This window comes from Oncorhynchus gorbuscha, linkage group LG08, assembly GCF_021184085.1.
Source record: "Oncorhynchus gorbuscha isolate QuinsamMale2020 ecotype Even-year linkage group LG08, OgorEven_v1.0, whole genome shotgun sequence".
Classification (NCBI taxonomy): Eukaryota; Metazoa; Chordata; class Actinopteri; order Salmoniformes; family Salmonidae; genus Oncorhynchus; species Oncorhynchus gorbuscha.
Window position 1 is genome coordinate 62565169 of NC_060180.1, and position 25980 is coordinate 62591148.

The 25980-nt window shown below is 43.1% G+C and overlaps 1 protein-coding gene across 2 annotated transcripts in view; it reads left to right on the forward strand.

The window, feature by feature from the left end:
- LOC124040962 (protein FAM110B-like) overlaps positions 1 to 25980 on the forward strand; it is a 47144-nt gene that overhangs the window by 4441 nt on the left and 16723 nt on the right. Inside the window, exon 1 of one of the 2 annotated variants that reach the window (XM_046358099.1) lies at positions 21466 to 21588. The exons of the other annotated variant lie outside the window; for it this stretch is intronic. The gene's annotated coding sequence lies outside the window, so the exon portion shown is untranslated. Of the gene's footprint in view, positions 1 to 21465; positions 21589 to 25980 lie in introns of those variants that run through there. 2 annotated transcript variants of the gene reach the window in all.

Consider the following 25980-nt stretch of genomic DNA (forward strand, 5'->3'; position numbering starts at 1 on the left):
CATCATACACTGAGAATCATCAGACTACTAAAGCAGAGAGTATTAGCCGACGTAAAAGACCATCTTACACCTGTGTTTTTCAACCTTTTCTGTGCCAGGGACTAGCAAGCTGTGGTTCTCCGCCTTATAGCGGAGTTTAAAGCTATTAGTTGAGAACTGATGAAATAGTGAGTTGACACTATCTGACAGAGCAGACAAGTTAGCAACATCACATGGACCGGAGCTGGTCAACGGAACAGAGGGTTGAGAAACCTTATCCTACTCCTCCTCTGGTCCTCTGCTGATGTAGAGGTTAACCCAGGCCCTGCAGCCCCAAACATCACTCCCATTCCCCAGGCGCTCTCATTTGACTTTTGTAACCGTAAAAGCCTTGGTTTCATGTATGTTAACATCAGAAGCCTCCTCCCTAAGTTTTTTTTTTTCACGGCTTTAGCACACTCCACCAACCCGGATGTCATAACCGTGTCTGAATCCTGGCTTAGGAAGGGCACCAAAAATGCTGAAATTTTCATTCCTAACTATAACATTTTCCGCCAAGATAGAACTGCCAAAGTGGGCGGAGTTAGCCTGCATTGTTCTGTCATACTATCCAGGTCTGTGCCCAAACAATTTGAGCTTCCACCTTTCCAGAAACAATTCTCTCACCATTGCCGCTTGTTATAGACCCCCTTCAGCCCCCAGCTGTGCCTTGGACACCATATGTGAATTGATTGCCCCTTATCTATCTTCAGAGTTCATACTGCCAGGTGACCTAAACTGGGACATGCTTAACACCCCGGCCGTCCTGCAATCTAAGCTAGATGCCCTCATTCTCACACAAATTATCAAGGAACCTACCAGGTACAACCCTAAATCCGTAACCATGGGCACCCTCTTAGATGCAGTGGGGGAAAAAAGTACTTAGTCAGCCACCAATTGTGCAAGTTCTCCCACTTAAAAAGATGAGAGGCCTGTAATTTTCATCATAGGTACACTTCAACTATGACAGACAAAATTAGGGGGGAAAATCCAGAAAATCACATTGTAGGATTTTTTAATGAATTTATTTGCAAATTATTGTGGAAAATAAGTATTTGGTCAATAACAAAAGTTTATCTCAATACTTTGTCATATACCCTTTGTTGGCAATGACAGAGGTCAGACGTTTTCTGTAAGTCTTCACAAGGTTTTCACACACTTTTGCTGGTATTTTGGCCCATTCCTCCATGCAGATCTCCTCTAGAGCAGTGATGTTTTGGGGCTGTTGCTGGGCAACACGGACTTTCAACTCCCTCCAAAGATTTTCTATGGGGTTGAGATCTGGAGACTGGCTAGGCCACTCCAGGACCTTGAAATGCTTCTTACAAAGCCACTCCTTCGTTGCCAGGGCGGTGTGTTTGGGATCATTGTCATGCTGAAAGACCCAGCCACGTTCCATCTTCCCTTGCTGATGGAAGGAGGTTTTCACTCAAAATCTCACGATACATGGCCCTATTCATTCTTTCCCTTACATGGATCAGTTGTCCTGGTCCCTTTACAGAAAATCTACGATATTATCTTCTGGGGATGAGTAGCAGACAGTTGAATTTGGGCATGCTTTTCATCCAAAATTCCAAATGCTGCCCCCTTTCCTAGAGAAGTTAAATAAAGGTGAAATAAATAAATAACCATTAGCCAAGGCACGACCAGTTACTTTCCCACTTTCATGGTTAGTGTTCCTCCTTGGAAGAGAGAGGCAGGTATTTTGGGATGCTGATGTTTTACGTCCAACATTCTGTTTTATTGCTTGGCGTCTTCTTGAACAGAAAGATCTTCTACAGCTGTGAGAGTGAGTTTCTGCTGTTTTCCAAAAGGCACGACCAGACAGTCAGGTCTTCTATCCCCCTCGTTCTTCTTGTTGGGCGCAGCATGGGGTGCATCGTAATAGTCTAGAAAGGGCTTCCTTTCCCTCTCACTCTCCTCTTCATCTGCACTGATCTGAAAAGAAAGGGTAGATGAATCATGAAAGGAAGTCCCTGGATACCTGCTGGGAATGCATAGTAGCCATCTGATTAATAGACTTGCAATGTGGTGGTTTTAGTCATTATAAAACATTTTATTGCAACACAATCACTTGCCAATCAATAAGGGATATGCTTTGGCTTTATGAAATAGCAGAGGTAAATCTGCCATGTACATGGTGGTCAATTTAATTTACTTCTGATCTCAGAGGACACAAAGCAACTTATTGTGACTCTTACAAAGGTTAGTTAGGTAATTTAATTACACATCAAACAGCTAGTGATGTGCTATGTTCAGCAGGACCTGTACCACATGTCCTCTCTTCTATAATCTAGGACGTTCATTTCTCAGCCCCAGGGCATGATGTGGTGGTCAGCGAGACGTCACACATTTTGATTAGGACATTTTAAGGCTGGCTATGTTTGTCTCAAACATTTTGAGTCAAAGAATTGTTGGCACTGGAAGTGACATTAAATATCCATGGTTCCTGAGATAACTATGACTGCATAGCTACTCTACCTGGGGTCCAGCAAACACTGCTAACCAACAACCTCAGTTTCTGTACTCAAACAATAGTGCACTCTTGTACATGAGTACGCTACAGTGTCTGAGGCATGGTAGCATGCCGTCTGAGGAGCAATAGAGAGAGACTGGGTCAGTCGGACAGCGTTCACTAGGACAGCTCCACTGATATGATCCTGGAGGGAGCAGAAAAATGGGGAGAGAGGGAGAAAGAGGGCAGAGGAAAGAGGGAGGAAGGGAAAAGAGGAGTGTGAGGGGGGGGGGGTTTAAAGTGGAGCAGTGGAGTTTTACTGAGACTGGTTATAAAGCTGGCACTCAGGAGGGAGGAGGAGAGGTAGAGGAGGGGTAGGAGGGAGAGTGAGTAGAGTACAAAGGCATTTACTGTAGACCGTGGGAGTCTTGAAGGTTGACCATAGACATCTCTAACTGTAGTGTAGAAAATCATTGTACCATCTAAACCGCTGTGAAATATATTTCCCATTACCAAAAATATTGTATTTTCAGCTATTTGAAGCTGGGGTATAAAACCGAAAATAAGACGCAAAAACAAAACTTTAAAACGGGAAGCATAGAAATAGCGTACATAACCGATCTACTGCTTCTTAGACTTGCTTTCAATGAGAATGACAATCTATAACTCACATTTCTATTTTGAATTTTGTCTGGTCACCCAAAAAAGTTACATATTGCAGCTGTAATGTGCGAAAACTAAGCTAGCTGTAATAAAGCCTTGCAGTTGCTGCTGATGCTCGTGAATTTTCTCTGATGGTTGTACTATACTTGAGTTAATTTACTGTTTACATTGTATGATAGTGTCATTTACTGGCTAGGTTGTATTGTGTCACTGTTATAGGCGTTGTTAAAGTGTGGCTGTAGTCTCAGCCAGGCTAGCTATTTTTATGTCTGGGCTGTTTGAGTTGGCTGGGCTAATTCAGAGATTGCTGTGGTGATAACATTGTGGCTCATTAGAATTCTCTGGAAGGTTAGGCTATGTGAAAATGTGGCTGTGCAGTGTCAATTTAGGATTGTGATAATGCGACTTGGTTGTGGTAATGTAGTTTGTCTGCATTTTGCTACAGATACTGTCTCTGTTGTGTCATATCGGAGATTAAAGTGTGGCCATTTTATTTATGGTTATGTGGCTGTCTCATGTTTCAGTTATGTTAGTGTGTACTACTGAGTCACTTTTGTGATTGTCTGGCCATCTAGGCTAGGTTGTGTTACTGTGTTGGTTTCATCTTTTGGTTGTGATAGTGTGGCCATCTAGGCTAGGTTGTGTTATTGTGTTGATGGTTGTGATAGTGTGGCCCTGGTCTCATATTTCTCAGCTCATGTGAATCCTCTGGAGGCAATTTAGACCCATCTGTCTGATTCCTGACACATCAATGGAGACGCAGCTGTAAAAAAAAACAGGGCCCCTTCAGGCCTTTTCCTGACAGAGTGAACGCATCTCTGTGTGTGTGTTTTGCCTCCAGTCAACGGTTGCCCTACCTGCTGCTTGTTTTTTTAATGTCGATTGCACCTGCCTCTGGAGAGACAAGAGAATTAGCTGATCTGATCATGTGGCCTAACACTCACCAGTGTGAGGCCTCCCAGATGGTCTTTTGACTCCCAAAACCCTGATACCTCAACCATTCAACACATAACAGGCCAATCAAACACTCCTGAGCCCTGGAAAATAGGCCTACCAATAATTTGCATACTGTACACATTTAGTGTAGAGCCCTGTGCAAGAACTCCTTGGCAGACACTGTGTACTTGCGCTTGATTGCGAGGAGAGCTACTTTCAGCGGCATTCAGGATAGAGGAACCCTCTTTTTTTTCTGGGATGTGGGCCTAGGCCCAATGTCTTGTCATTTAAGTTAGTGTACATCTAAGCTACTTGACTTCCTGCCGTGCTGTTATGTGAGGAGGGTGCACATCACGCCCCTTTGTGCACACTGACTGATTCTCAAAGGGCCGAAGCCTTCACAGTGAATCATCTCGTTTTAGGATTAGATCCAGAGTGACATTTCTGTCCTGCTGGGGTTGTGCTTATGCCTCACCTTTGGTCTGCTTCTGCTTGGCGTTAAGCCTTCCTGGGTCTCAGGCTGTTATGTTGTGGCTTCTAAAGGCCTCTCAGGCAGACCTGTTCATATGAATGTTCAAATGCAAATCTATTGTTTTCACCCTCCAAGAAACAACAGACACTGATAGGCATAGGGCTGGGTGATTTTGTTTGACATTCATGGCTATGATTTTCAATGCATTCCTTGTCGATCACCAAACATTTCTGTAGAAAATCCAGCGATAAAGGCTTGCGCTCCATTTTGTTCCATTTTTATTCGTGTTGTGAATTTGGCGGTAGGTGCACTTGATTCATAAGCCCTGCGCAGCAGGTACTCAGTGTTCACATTTTTAACTATTTCATTTGTTACAGAAGATAAACTCTGCCTACCTGGCGGACCGGTGACTAAATCGAGTGCTGCGACTACTGCGCTGGCCAATCGCTGGCCAATCGGATAGCTCAAATCACCACGCCCACAGAACTCTCACGACCCACAGCAAAGTTTGATAGGCTACTAGCCTATGTAAGAGTTAATAACTTTTAAAACCATGACCACATAGAGACCGTCAGCAAAGAGCTGCTGTTTTTATGAGTGAGTTCATGTTACATTTTTTATTCAGGACTGTCAACACTGTTTTTATTCGACACTATTACAAAACATAAAACGCACTTCTCCTTACTTCCACTAGCGCTGCAATGAATGAGTAGCCAAGTGTAGGCCTATCAACGGCCCCGCGTTTTAGTATTAGTAGCTTATCGTGTCTATTGTAATATCGTGGAATATTTAACTTTCTCATATGAACAACATGAATTTGTGCATGAGGCAGATGCAATCCGACTCGAGTTTAGTCATCAGGTGGGAGACTGTTCGTCCTCTCTCTCGTCATCAGGTGGGAGACTGTTCGTCCTCTCTCTCGTCATCAGGTGGGAGACTGTTCGTCCTCTCTCTCGTCATCAGGTGGGAGACTGTTCGTCCTCTCTCTAGTCATCAGGTGGGAGACTGTTCGTCCTCTCTCTCGTCATCAGGTGGGAGACTGTTCGTCCTCTCTCTAGTCATCAGGTGGGAGACTGTTCGTCCTCTCGTCATCAGGTGGGAGACTGTTCGTCCTCTCTCTAGTCATCAGGTGGGAGACTGTTCGTCCTCTCTCTAGTCATCAGGTGGGAGACTGTTCGTCCTCTCTCTAGTCATCAGGTGGGAGACTGTTCGTCCTCTCTCTAGTCATCAGGTGGGAGACTGTTCGTCCTCTCTCTCGTCATCAGGTGGGAGACTGTTCGTCCTCTCTCTCGTCATCAGGTGGGAGACTGTTCGTCCTCTCTCTAGTCATCAGGTGGGAGACTGTTCGTCCTCTCTCTAGTCATCAGGTGGGAGACTGTTCGTCCTCTCGTCATCAGGTGGGAGACTGTTCGTCCTCTCTCTAGTCATCAGGTGGGAGACTGTTCGTCCTCTCTCTCGTCATCAGGTGGGAGACTGTTCGTCCTCTCTCTCGTCATCAGGTGGGAGACTGTTCGTCCTATCTCTCGTCATCAGGTGGGAGACTGTTCGTCCTCTCTCTCGTCATCAGGTGGGAGACTGTTCGTCCTCTCTCTCGTCATCAGGTGGGAGACTGTTCGTCCTCTCTCTAGTCATCAGGTGGGAGACTGTTCGTCCTCTCTCTAGTCATCAGGTGGGAGACTGTTCGTCCTCTCTCTAGTCATCAGGTGGGAGTCTGTTCGTCCTCTCTCTAGTCATCAGGTGGGAGACTGTTCGTCCTCTCTCTAGTCATCAGGTGGGAGACTGTTCGTCCTCTCTCTGGTCAGTCTCACCGGAGGAAAGAAAGGAGAGCTCAGGGACCGTGAGAGGCGGGACTCTCTTCTGTTCTCTCCCTCTCTCCACTGATACTAAATCCATGTTCAAAACAACTGGGAACTCAAATCTCAGACAACTGGGAACTACTGGGGAAAACTAGCTCTGACTGGGAAACATAGTTTTGAGCGGTCATCCAACTCGGGATTCCAAGTCAGAAACTCTGGCATCTTTCTAGACCTCCGACTTTCCAACCTTAAGATCACTGACATCATGATTTTACCTTGGGCCCCAGTTGTCTTGAAAGCACCTTGACCAAACGCACATTTCAATTTATGCTCAACTGTGTCTCACAAGTGCAACACCAACTGATCTATTTTGTTATCAAAGCTCGAGTTGTGAAATATAATATGGTCTGATTAACAATTTTGGGAGGCCAGTCATATAGCCAATATGCTGTGATAATGTATTAGTCCTACTGCACAAACCTCATTCCTACACAACTGTTTTTATTAGGTTCATCAAATCACATTTTATTTGTCACCTGCGCTGAATACAGGTGTAGACCTTAGTGAAATGCTTACTTACAAGCCCTTAACCAACAATGCAGTTAAGAAAAATACCTCATAAAAATAAAAGAAAAAGAGTAACAAATAATTACAGAGCAGCTGTAAAATAACAATAGCAATGTTAAGGTAAAAAAAAATAGTGGTAGATCTCTGCTTGTTTTTAGACTGCGAACGTGATCTTACTGCACCAGTAACCGAAAGGTTGTTTGTTCGAATCCCCTAACCAACTAGGTGAAAAATCTGTCTTTGTGCCTTAACCCTAATTGTTTTGGATAAGAGCCGATTTTTGCTTGACACAATTTCATGTGTCCTGAAGGTAGAACTCCGCCTACCCGGCAGTCCCAGAGAGCAAATCAATTACACCTATAGGCCTGCCGCTGGCTAATTGGACAGCTCTGATCCCCGGGTCTGCACAATTTTCTCGTGCCATAGACTGTAAAACAAAGCCTTGAACGCACAGCAAAGTTGATAATGTAAGATTTCAAAACTTTTAAGACAATGACTATAGAGAGACTCAACGAATATAGCAAAGAGCTGCTGTTTTTATGAGTAAGTTCATGTTTAAGTTATTGAGCACTGTCAACACCTTGTTCAACACTTTTTTTTATGAGACATAAAATGTGAGCTCTCTCTACTTTCACTCACGCTACAACCAGCACTGCACCTGCAATGAATGAGTCTAGTAAAGTGTTTCCATAAGCTTGCGTTGCTTTTATTATTGTCTTGCCTTTTTTTAATATCCTGGAATATTTTACTTTCTCTGGTCATAGGAGTAACAACATGAATTGGTGCATGAGGCAGAAATAATGCAATGCGACTTAAGTTTCACCATCAGCTGGAAGACTGTGTCCCATTTTCTCAGTGGAGGAAGGGAGAGAGGAGGGACGGTGAGTCTGGTGAGAGGCAGCCTCATCGCTGCTCCCTCCCTCACCTCAGACTGACCATCAGCTGGAAGACTGTCTCCTTTTCTCAGTGGAGGAAGGGAGAGAGGAGGGACGGTGAGTCTGGTGAGAGGCAGCCTCATCGCTGCTCCCTCCCTCACCTCAGACTGACCATCAGCTGGAAGACTGTCTCCTTTTCTCAGTGGAGGAAGGGAGAGAGGAGGGACGGTGAGTCTGGTGAGAGGCAGCCTCATCGCTGCTCCCTCCCTCACCTCAGACTGACCATCAGATGCAGGTCATCAGTCCAGTAAAAAAAGGAAATGATCATGCTCACTCAGCTGTGCATCACAAGTAATGCAACAAATGACCTATTACCAGTGTGATCATATACCTACAATTTTGAAATATCATTTGAAAATGGTCTGAAAAGAACCACATTGGTAGGGAATTTCAAGCATAGCCAATATGCAGTGATAATGTATTGGGCATATAGCCTTCTGCAAAAACATAACTGTTTTTAATTGGTCAATGTTGCATAGGTTTACGTTTTTTATGTCACGTTTAAATCAAATCTGAGCGGTAGATCTCGGCCTGCATTTTGAATTAGAACGTGATCTTGACTCAGGAAATCTTGGTGACCACTGGTGTAGAGACTTATTTACAGATGGCTGGGCATGCTACCAGAGTCGTGAGATTATTCCAACATCAGGTCGAATGAAGGGGGATTATACGGCAGCACTACTGTGAGTGTGAACGACCCACCAGAAGGTACTGATGAGACAGACCATATAGTACCCTGCCTGAGCAGATGGTCTCAACCAAAGGTCTCCACAGGAACAGTTGAAGGGTGCCAGGTAACGAGCAGTTCCATATTTCCCAAACACAAACAAGCGGTGCAGAGAGCCAGAGAAGAGCTGTGTCTGCAATAGCACTGTGGACGATTGGGACATTGACAGTATTCGGATAAAGTCACTAACTCCTTTCTGCTTGTAAAGGCCAATTGATTTGGGTTTCAAATTACAGTACCAGTCAAAAGTTTGGACACACCTACTCATTCCAGTTTTTTTGTCAAATATTTTCTACATTGCAGAATAATAGTGAAGACATCAACACTATGAAATGACACATATGGAATGATGTAGTAACCAAAAAAGTGTTAAACAAATCAAAATATATTTGAGATTCTTCAAAGTAGCCACCCTTTGCCTTGACAGCTTTGCACACTCTTGGCATTCTCTCAACCAGCTTCATGAGGTAGTCACCTGGAATGCATTTCAATTGATAGGTGTGCCTTGTTAAAAGTTATTTAGTGGAGTTTGAGCCAATCGGTTGTGTTGTGACAAGGTAGGGGTGGTATCAGTGGTGTAAAGTACTTAACTTCTCTAGGGCATGCTGAAATTACACGGCCTGCTACTCGGGCCCAGAAGATATGATATACGTATAACTAGATTTGGATAGGAAACACTAAAGTTTTCAAAACTGTTAAAATAGTGTATGTGAGTATAACAGAACTGATTTGGCAGGCGAAAACCTGAGAAATCCATTCAGGAAGTAGTTTCTTTTTTGGTTTTGTAGTTTTCTATTCAATGCCATTACAGTATCCATCGACAGGACTCAAATTGCAGTTCCTATGCCTTCCACTAGATGTCAACAGTCCCATTGAAATATAGAACATTTAGGCTAAAAACAACCTGAGGATTGAATATAAACATCGTTTGACATGTTTCTATGAACTTTACGGATAAAATTTGGATTTTTTTGTCTGCCTGTTTTGACTGCGTTTGAGCCTGTGGATTACAGAAGAAAACGTGCAAACAAAACAGAGGTTTTTGGATATAAAGAGACTTTATCGAACAAAAGGAACATTTATTGAGTAAATTAATGTCTTCCGAGTGCAACCATATGAAGATCATCAAAGGTAAGGGATTCATTTTCTCTAATTCTGACTTGTGTAACTCTTCTACTTGGCTGGCTACTGTTTGTAATGATTTGTCTGCTGGGCTATTTTCTCAAATAATCGTAAGGTATGCTTTCGCCGTAAAGCATTTTAAAAATCTGACACCGTGGTTGGATTCACAAGAAGTTAATCTTTAAACCTATGTAAAATATGTTTTTGTTTTCTGAATTGTTATGACTATTTCTGTATTTGATTTTGGCGCTCTGCAATCTCACTGGATGTTGGCAAGATAGGACGCTAGTATCCCACATACCCTAGAGAGGTTAAAACATCTTAAGGCTCCTTTTATCTCAATTTCCGCCTGAATGACGTGCCCAAAGTAAACTGCCTGTTACCTGAAGCCAGGGTATGCAGATAATTGGTACCATTGTATAGAAAACACAGAAGTTTGAAGAAATTTAAAAATATTGTAGGACAATCAAACACAATAGATATGGTAGGAGAAAATCCAAAGAAAAACCAACTGTAATTTTGTTTCTTTTGAGAGACCATCCTCTTAGAATGGCCAGTATAAGGGCATACTGAGAATTAGCTACCTGGATATGATTCCTATGGCTTCCACAGGGTGTCAGCAGTGTATGTTAAAGGTTTCAGGCGTGTAAGTTCAAAAACAAATGTCAGTTTTAGTACAGGGACACAGTCTTGGAAATTCGTGTTCGCGCGCGCTATGAAGACAGGACACACCTGCTAAAATCAGTTTCCTATTGAACATACTACTTTCCGTAAGAAATAATAGTTTTACATTTTAGGGTATCTGAGGAGTAAATAGAAACGTATTTTGACTTGTTGAAACAAAGTTTAGGGGTAGATTCCTTTCTCTCCATGTTGAACGAGTGGATTACGCAAATCGATGGCACCAACTAAACAGACTTTTTGGGATATAAAGAAGGATTTTGTCTAACAAAACGACACTACATTTTATAGCTGGAACCCTTTGGATGACAAATCAGAGGAAGATTTTCAAAAAGTGAATATTTAATCGCCATTTGTGAATTTATGAAACCTGAAATATTTTAATGCGGGGCGCCGTCCTCAAACAATGACATGGCATGTTTTCACTGTAATAGCTACTGTAAATCGGACAGTGCAGTTAGATTAACAGGAATTTAAGCTTTCAACCAATATAAGACACATGTACCTAAATCCATAATATTTATGATTATTTATTTGAATTGCGAGTCCTCCAGTTTCACCGGAAGTTGTCCCGCTAGCTGCCTAGGCTTAAGAATTGACTGACTTGCCTAGTTAAATAAAAACATCTGTGAGATTGACTAACAAAATCAATGGGGGGGCCCATTGATAATGTACTTTTTTACATTTTCCCTGACACCCAAAAGTACTTGTTACATTTTGACAGGAAATGGTCCAATTCACACACTTATAAAGAGAACATCCCTTGTCATCCCTACTGCTTCTGATCTGAAGAACTCACAAAACACAAATGCTTAATTTGTAAATTGTCTGAGTGTGCCCCTCGCTATCCGTCAATAAAAAAATCGAAATTTTGCCGTCTGGTTTGCTTAATATAAGGAATTTTAAATGGTTTATATTTTTACCTTTACTTTAGGCACACTGCTTCAGTGTGTGCAAACCTGGTCAAGAACTACAGGAAACGTATGATCTCTGTACTTGCAAACAAATGTTTCTTTATCAAATATTAGGTTCTGCTTTTCTGATGTATCAAATACTTATGTCATGCAATAAAATGCAAATTAATTACTTAAAAATCATACAATGTGATTTTCTGGATTTTTGTTTTAGATTCCGTCTCTCACAGTTGAAGTGTACCTATGATAACAATTACAGACCTCTACATGCGTTGTAAGTAGGAAAACCTGCAAAATCGGCAGTGTATCAAATAGTTGTTCTCCCCACTGTAAGTACATTTTAGAAATTAAATGTACTTTTGATACTTAAGTATATTTAAAACCAAATACTTTTAGACTTTTGCTCAAGCAGTATTTTACTGGGTGACTTTTACTTGAGTCATTTTCTATTAAGGTATCTTTACTTGTACTCATATGTCAATTTAGTACTTTTTCCCACACAAGGTGGTATACAGAAGATAGCCCTATTTGGTAAAAGACCAAGTCTATATTATGGCAAGAACAGCTCAAATAAGCAAAGAGAAATGACAGTCCATCATTACTTTAAGACAAAGTCAGTCAATCTGGAACATTTCTGTCGGGTCTCAACTTACTGTTATGGAATAATACGCAAGGTGCCATTTCGAAATTTGGTTGTGCATCAGCAGTTTTTCTCTTATGTCAAGTCACTCATTTATCCCAAGCCTGCTAACTTTAGATTGGTAAGTTATTCTAGCCAGCTATTTGATTTTTATTTAACCTTTTATTTATATTACAGGTCGAAGAAACATTTTAAACTGAGTATAGAATCAATCATTGGGATGTTTTTATCATAAATCTCCAATAAAGTTCCAACCGGAGAATTCCTTTGTCTAGAGGAGCAATGGAACGCAGGTAGATATCATGTGGAATGCGCATGACCAGGAAATGGCTCTCTGCCAGTAACCTGACTCATTCAGCTTGTATTCAGTCCCACAACACAGTAGAAGCCTCATTCAAGTTTCTAAAGACCGTTGACATCTAGTGGAAGCCCTAGGAAGTGCAACTTCATTCATATCCCACTGTGAATTCAATAGGGCCTGGGTTGAAAATCGACCAACCTCAGATTTCTCACTTCCTGTTTGGATTTCTTCTCAGGTTTTTGCCTGCCATATGAGTTCTGTTATACTCACAGACATCATTCAAACAGTTTTAGAAACTTCAGAGTTTTTCCTATCCAATACTACTACTAATATGCGCATATTAGCAACTGAGACTGAGGTGCAGGCCGTTTACTCTGGGCACATTTCATCCAAGCTACTCAATACTAGAGGTCAACCAATTAATCGGAATGGCCGATTTTAATTAGGGCCGATTTTAAAGTTTTCATAACAATCGGAAATCTGTATTTTTGGACACAGATTTGGCCGATGTAAAAACAAATATGTAATTTTAAATATTTGTATTTTTTTACACCTATTTGATTTAATATTTATTTAACTAGGCAAGTCAGTTAAGAACACATTCTTATTTTCAATGACTGCCTAGGAACGGTGGGTTAACTGCCTCGTTCAGGGACAGAAAGACAGATTTTCACCTTGTCAGCTCGGGGGATCCAATCTTGCAACCTTACAGTTAACTAGTCCAACGCTATAACCACCTGCCTCTCGTCGCACTCCACGAGGAGACTGCCTGTTTCGCGAATGCAGTAAGCCAAGGTAAGTTGCTAGCTAGCATGAAACATATCTTTATAAAAAAACAATCATAATCACTAGTTAACTACACATGGTTGATGATATTACTAGTTTATCTAGCATGTCCTGCGTTGCATATAATCTGACTGAGCATACAAGTATCTGACTGAGCGGTGGTAGGCAGCAGCAGGCTCGTAAGCATTCATTCAAACAGCACTTTTGTGTGTTTTGCCAGCAACTCTTCATTGTGCGTCAAGCATTGCGCTGTTTATAACTTCAAGCCTATCAACTCCCGAGATGAGGCTGGTGTAACCGAAATGAAATGGCTGGCTAGTTAGCGGGGTGCGCGCTAATAGCGTTTCAAAGGTCACTCGCTCTGAGACTTGGAGTAGTTGTTCCCCTTGCTCTGCATGGGTAACGCTGCTTCGAGGGTGGCTGTTGATGTTGTGTTCCTGGTTCGAGCCCAGGGAGGAGCGAGGAGAGGGACGGAAGCTATACTGTTACATTGGCAATACTAAAGTGCCTATAAAAACATCCAATAGTCAAAGGTTAATGAAATACAAATGGTATGGAGGGAAATAGTCCTATAATGACTACAACCTAAAATTTCTTACCTGGGAATATTGAAGACTCGTTTAAAGGAACCACCAGCTTTCATATGTTCTCATGTTGTGAGCAAGGAACTTAAACTTTAGCTTTCTTACATGGCACATATTGTACTTTTACTTTCTTCACAAAACACTTTGTTTTTGCATTATTTAAACCAATTTGAACATGTTTCATTATTTATTTGAGGCTAAATAGATTTATTGATGTATTATATTAAGTTAAAATAAGTGTTCATTCAGTATTGTTGTAATTGTTATTATTTAAAAAATTGGCCGATTTTTAAATTGGTATAGTCTTTTTTTTTGGTCCTCCAATAATCGGTATCTGCGTTGAAAAATCATAATCTGTCGACCTCTACTCAATACTGCTCCTGCAGCCATAAGAAGTCAACTGCCTTGTTCAGGGGCAGAACGACAGATTTTTACCTTGTCAGCTCAGGGATTTGATCCAGCAACCTTTCGGTTACTGGCCCAACACTCTAACCACTAGGCTAACTCCCTCCCCCAGATTTCACATGAAAAACTGCAAACATTTCTCCCCACCCTATGAAAATAATGTGTAGAGTTGCAGGAAATTTGCTTTAAAACGGCTAATTCTTCTTTCCGCCCCAAGGCAAAATGTGTGGAATTGCAGGAAATTAACTTAAAGCTAAAATGTTTAGCTTGCAAGATGGGGGGAAACACAATTTCATTTGGTACCCCCAAAAGACTAGGGCCCATTCTGACTATGTGTGGATGTGGGTACGCCGACCGTCGAGCCTCTGCAGCCCCTCAAGATGAGTTCAGACCCCCCCCCCTAGAAAACCTTTCTAGTGTTATGTCAATGATTTGTGATCTCTGCAACAAGGGACATATGACAGTAATAGGACCAAAAACAGACACATTTCCACCTACAGTTGTGCCTAGTAGTGAAAATATTTGACAGAACTTCCCTTAATGCAGACAGGTCTTCCTGGGACAAGGATTGGAGTCACTACCATTCTAACTCTGTTCAAAAGATTTGCATAGAAGGAAATGAGCTGTTTCTATTCAGTATCTGAACTGGCTTGACCCCAACCCGGCCGGAGGGTTATTTTGAGGTCACTTCATGACCTAGTACACTACACAGTATCCCTGGTTCACCCATAATGTTTATCTGTGCGGTATAACATCGTAAGCTCTTAAGACCTTTTGGGGCCATGATCCTCTTGGCTCTCTAAGACTTTTAGACTGAGACCACGGCTGTTTCAGAAGGCTCATCATTCTTTATGAGTGTGCGTGAGTTTATTAGCCCTCTCTGATTTGAGCCAGGGTTGTTTTGTTAGCCTATTATTTGTGGATGGGGCAATTTTGTCTGATCTTCCTCAGCGAACTCCGTAACCCGCTGTATTTGGACAATAGGCAGTGATTACTGTGCTGTACAGTCGATCTTTGTGAATTAACCTCAGGGCCAGTGAGATCAGTCTAACAGTCTGACAAGGGGATTAAAGGATGACCCAAATCCTCTGCATGGGGGGTGGGGTACTACTGTACCAGGCACTAGAACACGTTTTTTGGCTTTCCACACCTGACTTTTTTTGTTTCTCTCATTCAATCACTCCTACATGGGTCATAACGAGGGCAGTTGTCTCTAAAGTCTACTTTTGTTAGGTGGCATCTACTGGCCCTCAAGTATTTGGTATTCCTGGCGGTCAAGTATCTCAATATAACATAAAAAGCCTGTCTTCAGTTAATATATACACACACACACACACACACACACACACACACACACACGCACCGTGCATTCTGAAAGTATTCAGACCCATTCACTCTTTCCACATTTTATGTCACAGCCTTATTCTAAAACGGGTTAAATCGTTTTTTCCCCTCGTCAATCTACACACAATACCTCATAAGAATGGGAGAAACACTCCAGATTCTGGTGTGCCAAGCTTGTAGCGTCATACCCAAGAGGACTCGAGGCAGTAATCACTGCCAAAGGTGCTTCAATAAAGTACTGAGTAAAGGGTCTGAATACTTATGTAATCTTATGTACATTTTATAAATATGCTAAAAACTTTAAAAATGTATTTTTTGCTTTGTCATTATGTTCATTTAAGAATAAGGCTGTAACATAACAAAATGTGGGAAAAGAGGTCTGAATACTTTCCAAATGCACTGTATATATGCACCATTTAGCAGATCCTTTAACCAAAGCAACTTAGTCATGCGTGCATACATTTTAAGAACAGGTGGTCCCAGGAATCAAACCCACTATCCTGGTGTTGCAAGCACCATGCTCTACCATCTGAGCTACAGAGGACCAGGAGGGTTTTTGCATGGACCTCCCCTTGGATGACAGTCAGTCTGTATCCAGACTAAGTAGTTTTCCGGCGACTCAAAAGAAGAGGATTAGTACTAGGCCTACTCAGGTTGGTGGATTCAGCTCCCCTCAGCCAAATAGGTTTCTCTGCCATAAAAAACTGAACCTGGCCAAGTTAATATTCACCTAAATAACCAGAACATGTCCAAGTTAATACTCACCTCAATAACCGGGTCCTGTCCACGTTAATACTCACCTCAATAACCAGGCCCTGTCCACGTTAATACTCACCTCAATAACCAGGCCCTGTCCACGTTAATACTCACCTCAATAACCAGGTCCTGTCCACGTTAATACTCACCTCAATAACCAGGCCCTGTCCACGTTAATACTCACCTCAATAACCAGGCCCTGTCCAAGTTAATCCTGTTGAAGTTAATATTTACTTATCATTTTTGTTAAACAACTCTGTAATGACAAGCTAGGGCCTAATAGTTTTTGAACTTTGGTCGATCTGGTTGTCTCTCATAGTCAGTGTAGTAAGGCTTTAACCAATGTCTGTTAGAAGTAGGGTGCAGTTTCTCCTACAGACACTGAGTGTTAATCATTTACCCCCAAAATGGTTCGGGATAGGATTTAGGGAAGGCCAGCTGCTGCTAGATCTGTGCCTAGGTACAGCTTTTACCCTGAGCGATGTGTGAAATGGCTCTGAAGGATAGGTCTATTAAATCAAATCAAATTTTATTTGTCACATACACATGGTTAGCAGATGTTAATGCGAGTGTAGCGAAATGCTTGTGCTTCTAGTTCCGACAATGCAGTGATAACCAACAAGTAATCTAACATCTAACTAACAATTCCAAAACTACTGTCTTATACACAGTGTAAGGGGATAAAGAATATGTACATAAGGATAAATTAATGAGTGATGGTACAGGGCAGCATACAGTAGATGGTATCGAGTACAGTATATACATATGAGATGAGTATGTAGACAAAGTAAACAAAGTGGCATAGTTAAAGTGGCTAGTGATACATGTATTACATAAGGATGCAGTCGATGATATAGAGTACAGTATATACGTATGCATATGAGATGAATAATGTAGGGTAAGTAACATTATATAAGGTAGCATTGTTTAAAGTGGCTAGTGATATATTTACATCATTTCCCATCAATTCCCATTATTAAAGTGGCTGGAGTTGGGTCAGTGTCAATGACAGTGTGTTGGCAGCAGCCACTCGATGTTAGTGGTGGCTGTTTAACAGTCTGATGGCCTTGAGATAGAAGCTGTTTTTCAGTCTCTCGGTCCCAGCTTTGATGCACCTGTACTGACCTCGCCTTCTGGATGATAGCGGGGTGAACAGGCAGTGGCTCGGGTGGTTGATGTACTTGATGATCTTTATGGCCTTCCTGTAACATCGGGTGGTGTAGGTGTCCTGGAGGGCAGGTAGTTTGCCCCCGGTGATGCGTTGTGCAGACCTCACTACCCTCTGGAGAGCCTTACGGTTGAGGGCGGAGCAGTTGCCGTACCAGGCGGTGATACAGCCCGCCAGGATGGTCTCGATTGTGCATCTGTAGAAGTTTGTGAGTGCTTTTGGTGACAAGCTGAATTTCTTCAGCCTCCTGAGGTTGAAGAGGCGCTGCTGCGCCTTCTTCACGACGCTGTCAGTGTGAGTGGACCAATTCAGTTTGTCTGTGATGTGTATGCCGAGGAACTTAAAACTTGCTACCCTCTCCACTACTGTTCCATCGATGTGGATAGGGGGGTGTTCCCTCTGCTGTTTCCTGAAGTCCACAATCATCTCCTTAGTTTTGTTGACGTTGAGTGTGAGGTTATTTTCCTGACACCACACTCCGAGGGCCCTCACCTCCTCCCTGTAGGCCGTCTCGTCGTTGTTGGTAATCAAGCCTACCACTGTTGCGTCGTCCGCAAACTTGATGATTGAGTTGGAGGCGTGCATGGCCACGCAGTCGTGGGTGAACAGGGAGTACAGGAGAGGGCTCAGAACGCACCCTTGTGGGGCCCCCGTGTTCAGGGTCAGCGGGGAGGAGATGTTGTTGCCTACCCTCACCACCTGGGGGCGGCCCGTCAGGAAGTCCAGAACCCAGTTGCACAGGGCTGGGTCGAGACCCAGGGTCTCGAGCTCGATGACGAGCTTGGAGGGTACTATGGTGTTGAATGCGAGCTGTAGTCGATGAACAGCATTCTCACGTAGGTATTCCTCTTGTCCAGGTGGGTTAGGGCAGTGTGCAGTGTGGTTGAGATTGCGTCGTCTGTGGACCTATTTGGGCGGTAAGCAAATTGGAGTGGGTCTAGGGTGTCAGGTAGGGTGGAGGTGATATGGTCCTTGACTAGTCTCTCAAAGCACTTCATGATGACGGAAGTGAGTGCTACGGGGCGGTAGTCGTTTAGCTATAATATAATAATAATAATAATAATAATATTAGCTCAGTTACCTTAGCTTTCTTGGGAACAGGAACAATGGTGGCCCTCTTGAAGCATGTGGGAACAGCAGACTGGTATAGGGATTGATTGAATATGTCCGTAAACACACCGGCCAGCTGGTCTGCGCATGCTCTGAGGGCGCGGCTGGGGATGCCGTCTGGGCCTGCAGGCTTGCGAGGGTTAACACGTTTAAATGTCTTATTCACCTCGGCTGCAGTGAAGGAGAGACCGCATGTTTTCGTTGCAGGCCGTGTCAGTGGCACTGTATTATCCTCAAAGCGGGCAAAAAAGTTATTTAGTCTGCCTGGGAGCAAGACATCCTGGTCCGTGACTGGGCTGGGTTTCTTCTTGTAGTCCGTGATTGACTGTAGACCCTGCCACATGCCTCTTGTGTCTGAGCCGTTGAATTGAGATCCTACTTTGTCTCTGTACTGACGCTTAGCTTGTTTAATAGCCTTGCGGAGGGAATAGCTGTTGTTTATATTCGGTCATGTTACCAGACACCTTGCCCTGATTAAAAGCAGTGGTTCGCGCTTTCAGTTTCACGCGAATGCTGCCATCAATCCACGGTTTCTGGTTAGGGAATGTTTTTATCGTTGCTATGGGAACGACATCTTCAACGCACGTTCTATTGAACTCGCACACCGAATCAGCGTATTCGTCAATATTTTTATCTGACGCAATACGAAACATGTCCCAGTCCACGTGATGGAAGCAGTCGTGGAGTGTGGAGTCAGCTTGGTCGGACCAGCGTTGGACAGACCTCAGCGTGGGAGCCTCTTGTTTAAGTTTCTGTCTGTAGGCAGGGATAAACAAAATGTAGTCGTGGTCAGCTTTTCCGAAAGGGGGGCGGGGCAGGGCCTTATATGCGTCGCGGAAGTTCGAGTAACAATGATCCAAGGTTTTACCACCCCTGGTTGCGCAATCGATATGCTGATAAAATTTAGCGAGTCTTGTTTTCAGATTAGCTTTGTTAAAATCCCCAGCTATAATGAATGCAGCCTCCGGATAAATGGTTTCCAGTTTGCAAAGAGTTAAATAAAGTTTGTTCAGAGCCATCGATGTGTCTGCTTGGGGGGGGATATATACGGCTGTGATTATAATTGAAGAGAATTCTCTTGGAAGATAATGCGGTCTACATTTGATTGTGAGGAATTCTAAATCAGGTGAACAGGAGGATTTTGAGTTCCTGTATGTTTCTTTCATCACACCATGTCTCGTTAGTCATAAGGCATACGCCCCCGCCACTCTTCTTACCAGAAAGATGTTTGTTTCTGTCGGCGCGATGCGTGGAGAAACCCGTTGGCTGCACCGCCCCGGATAGCGTCTTCCCAGTGAGCCATGTTTCCGTGAAGCAGAGGACGTTACAGTCTCTGATGTCCCTCTGGAATGCTACCCTTGCTCGGATTTCATCAACCTTGTTGTCAAGAGACTGGACATTGGCAAGAAGAATGCTAGGGAGTGGTGTGCGATGTGTCCTGAGTCTGACCAGAAGACCGCTACGTTTCCCTCTTTTACAAAGTCGTTTTTTTGGGGGGTCGCTGCATGGAATCAATTCCGTTGACCTGTTTGTAAGGCAGAACACAGGATCCGCGTCGCGGAAAACATTCTTGGTCGTACTGATGGTGAGTTGACGCTGATCTTATATTCAGTAGTTCTTCTCGACTGTATGTAATGAAACCTAAGATGACCTGGGGTACTAATGTAAGAAATAACACGTAAAAAAACAAAAAACTGCATAGTTTCCTAGGAACGCGAAGCGAGGCGGCCATCTCTGTCGGCGCCGGAACTAGCAGCTTCTACCCCGAGTGGTGTGTGAAATGGCTCTGAAGGATAGGTCTATTAGCAGCTTCTACCCCGAGTGGTGTGTGAAATGGCTCTGAAGGATAGGTCTATTAGCTGCTTTTACCCCGAGTGATGGTGTGAAATGGCTCTGAAGGATAGGTCTATTAGCTGCTTTTACCCCGAGTGATGGTGTGAAATGGCTCTGAAGGATGGGTCTATTAGCAGCTTTTACCCTGAGTGATGGGGTGAAATGGCTCTGAAGGGTAGGCCTATTAGCAGGGTCATGTTGTGCAAAAAGTGGATTGCTAAATTTGAAGAAGCAATTAGGCTAGTGAAATCAGGTACAGGGTGGCCTGACAGCTTTTTAAAGTTTCTCATCGACGACAGTCTTTATTATTTCTGAAATATATTATCTGGTCTGAGTGTTCTCTAGTCTAGGTGTTAGCGAATTAGGTTGTGTTCCTCAGACTTTACCTGTGGACAGGGTCAAGCTTTGGCCTTTAATGTTGTTAACCCTTCATCATGCCACTTTGGAGAGATCATTACCCTGAGAGCCATTGGCCTAATCTGTGTTGAGGAAAGCACTGAGATTATTTCTCTCCTGTGCACATTTGCAGAATGTCCAAGTGATCTTATACTTTCCATACTGAAAATACAGAGTAAGTTACTTTTGCTTTTCTGTGTTGACTTGGTTAATGATGGAATCCGCAGTAGGTGGAAACATCGCCACTGTCACCCATTGTTTTTGCTTTGTTGACAAAGCATAGAAAAAGACTGGGAGCTCTGGGGAGCGTCAAGTTTTTTAAAAATGCAGTACATATTCTCCTGTTTTATCATGCGTGCAATGATGATCTTGAAGAACGATCTGGCCTTAATGGCCATGTATTCTTATCTCCACTGGGCAAAGCCAGAAGAGGACAGGCCTCCCCTCAGAACTTGTTCCTCTAGGTTTCTTCCTAGGTTCCTGCCTTTCTAGGGAGCTTTTCCTAGCCACTGTGCTTCTGCATGGTTTTAGGCTGAGTTTCTGTATAAGCACTTTGTGACATCTGCTGATGTAAAAAGGGCTTTATACATTTTAAAGAAACTGTTTGTTTGCAGTAACTTCTTTGTTGTAATATCGCAAACGGTCAGTTTCACCATTAGGGAATCCAGCTTCAAGGTGTGGTTACAAGAGTCTTAGTCTTGCCGTAAGGGTCTTGCCACATGGTTTGGCTAGCAGTACTAGCATTTTCATTAGGCAGGATGTAGAGCTGTGATTAAGGCCCCAGGTAGATCACACTGTATTAGGCTAATGGGGTCTGAAAGCAGGTTAGCTCATGTCCTACTCAGTTATTTTCCTACGTGTGGTTATACTGTTAGGGTTGTAAAATGCTCCCATTCTGTACTGTGATTCTCTTTTTCCTGATACCGCAGCTCTGGAAAGTACTTCAACTTTTGAGCTGCTCGGAAGATCTGCTTAAGCAGTAAGTTTGTATGCTAATTTGCTTGTTTCTTGTATCAGGCAAAGTGTTAGGAAAACAACCTGTTAGGGATGTTTAGTTTTTCCTAGTAAGATGTGGCACATAGTTTGACAGTGTTGAACGTTTTCATTTTGATAAAGGCTAGTAGAGATTATTTTGCAATTGGTCTCGGCCCTACACAGGTCTATCTTTCCCCTTTGACTAGTCTACCGTCCAATAGTATCTATGGCTACGCCTCAAGTCCTTTTCCAAGTATGTCAGTGTCTCATGGCCCTGTTCAACTTACACAGAAAATCCCTGGTTTAAGGTAAAATAGCAATTCCTCCAACATTGCAAGAAAGTGCATGAAATTGACAATCATACAGTCAACTTATTTATTTTACTCCATAGCCTGTTGTTGAATTATGTATCCAAATGTAGTTTGCTGAAGTGAAGTGTTATTTTCTCATACCCTGTCAACTTCTAGATACCAGTTTGTTTGAAGACAAGACACAGGAGACATCCCTCTATCCTTTAGTGTCCTTAGAAATAAAAGCAGACAGGGGTAATACTAGCTAGTGGAATACAAACAGGGCATCATTGTCCTATTTTATTGCGTAGTGTCTGCGCTGGTTTAGATGATGGATTAATCATCATGCATTTGATTGATCAGACTAAACACATGTTTTATATGAGAAGATAATTGGCCTGCAAGGGCCCCCAGTTGAGGGCAGTAATTTAGGCCTACCTCACAAAGAGGTGGCTGTATTGGATCTTAATACACATGGTTCTTTTCCTGTGGTCCTGTAGGTCCTTTGTTGCAAAGAAGGTTACCCAGTACTTTATGCTAATAATGAACCAGCTATGGTTACGATTAGGGAGAGTCTAAGACAGATGTTGTGGGCATACTTGAACCAGTGCAATGACTCAGACCTTTTCATTTCGGTCACTGCAAAATTAAAATCTTAAAAGGAGAACAAATATTTTACGTAGACAAATAGCCTACATTCCGTATCTTTCACGATCTCATTTCCATACACACACACTTAGGAGTGCTGTTACACTAGCATTCACTGCTTCATGAGGTCATGGCAGGCAGACACCGTATCCGTCGCCATTATGTCTGGGCTGGCTAGTCTAAACACACAGGCTCCCTGTCCACGGGGCTGGATCGACTTCATTGTGTCTGTCCTCTCGACAGCGTTATTAAGAATGGCTGCTTCACATCGTCTCCTGAGGATTCCATCTATAAATGTATAGTACTGGTGCTGCACCCCCCCTCACCCCACCAGACTATCGAACGGTCCACTGAAGACCTGGAACTAAATGAGGAGAAGAGGAGAAAGCCAGGGGTGAGAGGGGGGCTGTGCTGCAGCCTGTAGTCTTTTAGATCTCAGCGTCATGGGTCTGCCTGGTGTTGCAGGTGTCAGTGGCCAGCCAATGTCACAGTCTGACAGGTGGACCCCCCCCCCCCCCCCCAGTGCTCTAATCCTGACACTGCGGGTCCTCGCTGCTGTTGCACGCGGTCCATCTTGATGCCTGCAGGGAAACCGTGGGCAGGAAAGGGGAGGAAGAGGGAGGTGAAGGGGGTGACTTTGTTTTAAAGGTCAGCATAAAGTATTCAGCAGCAAGCAGCGGTGGTAAGTGTGAGTGTGTGGTGGTCGGTAACTAGATACTGGGCCACAACCCTGAGTTAGGCAGATAGCCTAGTGGTTACGTGTGTTGGGCCACTAACCACAAGGTTGCTGGTTCAAATCCCTGAGCTGACTGGCTGTTGATGCCCTTGAGCACGGAACTTAACCCTAATTGTTCTTGTACATTACTCAAATGTAAATGGTATGGCTGTTTAAATTCAAGTGTGTGCTATCATGTCTGAGTGGGAGCCTGTTTCCAGGCCGTGTGTCAAGTGGCTGTTTGTGTGTATATTTCAGCACTGGAAGCTTGTAGATTCAAACCCTAAGAGCTTTTCAGAGGGTGGTGCTATGTTTTAAATACTGTGGTGTGTTTGTGTGTGTGGGATGGGGAGTATTGCTTAATACTGCTGCAGCACTTCAAAAGTGGCTGAGGCTGTGTAATGGAAATTCATTGAGGCTTTATCTTGGTTGTTTATTTTCGTATTATAAATGATGTAATGACTTGGCAACATTTCAGTAATTGTTTCTGGATTGAACCATTTGTTTTTACCTGCCACCATTTCATTGTTGACTGAACTAAACCTAATATTTTGTTTAGCATGTTGTTCCTCTTTAAATGTCCTTAGACATGTGACTGCGGTCTCATGTTAGAGGATACGCCACATCATGTATCAAGGTTTGGTTCAATAAGACCACTGTTTCCATGCCAGAGCTGTCTTATTTTGATGGCTTGTGTGTATTTATTCAGCTTAGCTAGCCCCTTCTCCAAGACTCTGTGTGTGTGTGTGTGTGTGTGTGTGTGTGTGTGTGTGTGTGTGTGTGTGTGTGTGTGTGTGTGTGTGTGTGTCTCATGTTTGGGCCGGTTTTTGCACTGAAACGGGCAGCAAACAGAGCTACTCCTCTCTGCTCCAGATTTGTGAAAACAAATGAGAATATTTTGTGATTATAGAGAAAGAATGATTATATGTTTGTCACAAGATTCTGATCAAGGCTGCATGAATTTCATGTTCATGCATGACGGTGTGATGTTTACTATTGAATACTGTAGTACAGCAGACCAAGCCTACCTTGATTTTTTTCACTTACTAAGTAAAAAGAGTCTCAAAGTCAGATGGACGTTTCCAGCTGAATGATGATGGGAGTTTAGTTCCTCCAACGGGAGTAGGCCTTACTCAGCACTACACACACAGCACTTTCCCCTTTCTCTGCAGTCTAAACACTCCCCTGTCTGTTGTGTGGAGGACTCTATTCTGATGCTGCCAGTCTGTCTGACAGAGAGATCAGACACTGCTGCAGCGAGTAGCCAAGCTAATAGGAATATAAGCAACTTCACTTAGAAAAGCTTAGCTTTGAAGCGTCCAAGCCTAGGATAGGAAAGGAACTAATGGCTTTCGAGCTTATTCAGTGCAGTAGAATTACAAAACAATCTATTATAGATGACATGCAAAGAAAGCATTCCTTGACAGCAGGTTCAGTAGCCTTGATTATATTCTGCAGCCTGGTATTGTTGTATTCAAAACAATGTTAATGACTGGAGATTTGGTGCATATTCAAACTAAAATGTTCACCTCTGAAACATGACATTCTCCCCTTTTGATCAAAACCATTAAAAGGAACAAATCTCCCAAATCCAACCACTAACTTACTCCACCTGTCTCCATAACTAAAAATACAGGATCCAGGGATAAAGTTGTCCATCAGCTCTTAAACCATATCTCTTCGTCTAAACACCTTCAAAGTAGTTGTGATTTACATTTCTTCAGAGATCCTGAACAGACCTCATTCCTTTCTCCCAGTACACACCCTATCCTGCCAATCCCTGAAGTACTGTAACTATCTAGGCCTAGCACTGCTGAACAGAGGAGCATCATCCCAAATGTTTTCATTACTTCAGTGCAACAGTGTTTTTCCACTCTAGCACCAAGGCCAACGAGCAGCTAAGCTAACAGGCAACAAGGTAGCAGCAGTCTTCTGCAGAAAAAGAAAGACAGACCCAAATGTTATTCCAATGTGTTCAAGATAATGTCAGGACAGAGGAAAACACAAGTGGACTAAGTTCATCACTCACTGGTGGTGATGATTTTCCACTGTTAGACACCGAGGCCGATTGGAACTTATGTTCTCCTTTTAGCCAGCCGAATTATCTTGCATTTGAGATGCATCTGCTTTCAGCTGAGACAGTTTTCTATCTATGGCTGGGACAGCTTCCCGGTCTATATGTACTGTAAGCTAGTATCAGTACTGTAAGCTGGTATAGCTGATAGAGCAATATACTGATCCCCCACTGTGCCAAGAAGCAGGGACTCTCAAACACTCCCACCTCGCTCCTGCTTCTGCTGGTGTTAGTAAACAAACGATAGTCAGTTGTGATACATCCATCCTGTTCTTAGCAGAGATAGATAATGTATCACAACTATGAGAAGGCAAGCTGTTAAGAACAGGGTAGGATGCTACGGATCTAAGTCAGTTCTGTGTTAGTAGGCCCACCTTCTCAAATCCTAACCTATCTTCTACCTGCAGCGTTTAGAACAGGGAACAGAGGAAGCCAATGATTCTGGCCATATGTTGCATGTCTGCTAAATGACTTAAATGTAAATGTAAATGTAGTGCAACATCCTTTGTTCCAGCCCAGAACCCTAAACACCTGACTCAACTAATTGTGGTTTTGAACCAGTACTGTCAAGATTAGGTGCTGGGTGGACCAGAAGCTTTACTCCGTACTAAACAGTCATAGTAACAGTAACCTTTAGTGGAGTCAGTGTGCTGAACAGTCATTTTGGCC